Consider the following 2,688-nt stretch of genomic DNA (forward strand, 5'->3'; position numbering starts at 1 on the left):
CCCACCCCCTACCACCGCCCACCTTCCTGTGTGTCTCTCTCTCCCCCTGCATGCTATGTGTGAGCACAAAACCATCTGTAACAAAAACACCATATTCTTTTCTTTAAGATGCCATTTCTGATGTTTGGATTTAGGCTGATAAATGACAGCGATTTATAATCAGATATTTGGATTTAGGCTCATAAGTGACAGTGCTGTATAGTCATCCTCACTTCTGTTGTCCCATCTGGGTTAGGTCTCTCAGGCCACAGTTGTCTATAATTTAGGAAAATTTATGTAATATATTCCTTTCGGGAAAGTTTTGAAAACTTATCCAGTAAAATCTGAGGACCAAATGTCGTTTTGTGTTATTATTTTTTGTTTTAGGCATTATTATTTCTTCATTCAGAATCTTTATTTCTTTTAACATGATTTGATATATTTGTGTTTGGTTCACTTTGTTGTAACATTAATTCATTTGTAGCTGAGAAAAAATGTTTTCCCAATTTCAGAATTGTCTGAAATGATTTTTTAAATCTTCTTTCATAGTCCTGATTTTTATTAACTTGTAATTTCCTTTTCTATTTTTGTGGGTGAATTAATGCTCTTGTCAATTGAGCTGATGTTTAGAGAGTCACTTTCAGTTTAACAAGAGTATTGGTTAAAGTTTCAGTATTTTTCTCCTTCGTATTATTTCTTGTTGTCCACATTTTTATTTCCTTTGAACTTTGTTCCTATGTTCCTATATTCCTTTGTTCATAAAGAAACCCTCATCTCTTTTGCCTTAGTCTCAACATACTGGGCATTTTTTTTTTTTTTTTTTTTTCTCAATTCCAATTTGGCAGCATATTGTAAGTGGTGAATTTTAGTTTCTTATTTTCAGATTTAAGAAAATATTCTTTATGTTTGTGGATTTCCTAAGTGTGTGTATGTGATATTTAAGAAAGTTTAAAAAAAAAATTCCATGAAGAGGGACACGTTTTCATTTGTCTGTTGATAATTGTTTCGAATATTTTTCCCCCAAGGCCGTTTTATGTAGAATTTCTGATAATTTGCCTTGAGAGTGTTTGAATGTTAGCAGTACAGCTAGAAGGAATTATGGAATCCACTACAGATGTCACACTACAGGTCCTTGGCCAAATTTGACCCAATATATTTTGTTGTCCTACACAGTGTTATTTGAATTAGAACTTAACCACATTTTGTAGCCAGGCAGTAGCACATATACATCCAGGAGACCTGGCAACATTGGGACTGAATTTCTGTGTGGTAACAACTGGCTGCCCTCACTAGCTGCAGGCCACTTCCCAGTTTGCCTAATCTCTGTGCTCCCTGTTGCCCTACACAGACCCATTTCACCAATGGTATGATCCTCTTTGCCAGTGGGGACCCTGCTTTTCAGAGCTTGATGGCCTAGTCCTTCCCCTCCTTCTGAAGGGGCCACCTGTGCTCTGGGCCCCATCTTCCTGGCTCCTGACTCCTTGCCCTCGCGAGCATCACCTGCTTCTCCTGCACACAGCGTGTCTCCCTCTCTACTGCCTATCAGTGCATAAAAACAATAAGATGTGATCCATATTTTCAAAATGTGTCCCTTGTTGTTCCCACCTGACTTCTAATCTTTAGTAGCCAAACTGCAGTGTTCTTGAAGGACTGTCTTATTCATAGTGCCTAGAATATGGTAGGATCTCAACACGCGCACTTTCAGTTAGGGAGTGACCAAATGGTTGAACACTGACAAAACAATATCTAGTGTATGTCTTTCAAAATTATTTAAAAAATCATTTTCCAAATTGGATCTCGAAGCTCAAGATGAATAAAACTCAGACCGACAAACCATTAATGTATAATAAGACCTGTATGTATTCACAGGGCCAGGCACTTGTGGGTGTGCCTGTTACCATCTTGTTTCTGTGGGCAAGCCTACGTGGGAATTCACTTTGAGGCCAGAGGCTGCTTCCTGAGCTTGGATACTGAATGAATAGGGAGCATTTGCAACAGGGGTGACACTGCCTGTCCCAGTGACATAGTCTCTGAGTTCCTCCAATTTAGCAGAGATGTGCAGAGGATCTGACTTGTATGACCTAATAGGTATGAGATGAAGTCTATCTGTCCTCGCCTGCCACTCCACACTTTATCCTGGCAGTTGGAAACACTAATGTCCTTTTTCGGTTCCAGAATCCAGTTCAGGATTCCACATTGCATTTAGTCATCCTCTTTCCAATTTGTTTACTCCCAGATGAGTCCATTGGTGCATTTGTTTAATCATGGCGCGTGCTTGTTCTTGTGGCAAGATAGGCTTGCCTGACACTGCATGCCAGCGCCCTTTTTCCTGATTGAAGTGGTTATTAGAGTCCCTTGATATCTCTGCTACGTCCTCAGCAGAGTACTTAAACTTGGGCTCCTCTAGCTTTGGGTTGTTAACTAGCAGAAGAGAAGTGGACCTGTGGGCTGCAGCCCTTGCTTCAGAATCAGCCAAGTTGTTTCCCTTAGCGATGGGGGAGTCCCCTTTTTGGTGGCCTGGGCAGTGTATAATACTCACTTTTTGTGGTCGGTGCAGGGCCTCCAGCAGGGTTACAATCTCGGCCTTGTTTTTGATTTCTTTTCCTCCAGAGGTTAGCAGACCCCGCTGTTGACATGTAGCACCATGCACATGGGCAGTGGCGAAGGCATACCTGCTGTCTGTATAGATGTTGATTCTTTTGCCCTCTC

The sequence above is a fragment of the Galeopterus variegatus genome, unplaced genomic scaffold (genome assembly GCF_000696425.1).
Source record: "Galeopterus variegatus unplaced genomic scaffold, G_variegatus-3.0.2 Scaffold16, whole genome shotgun sequence".
Classification (NCBI taxonomy): Eukaryota; Metazoa; Chordata; class Mammalia; order Dermoptera; family Cynocephalidae; genus Galeopterus; species Galeopterus variegatus.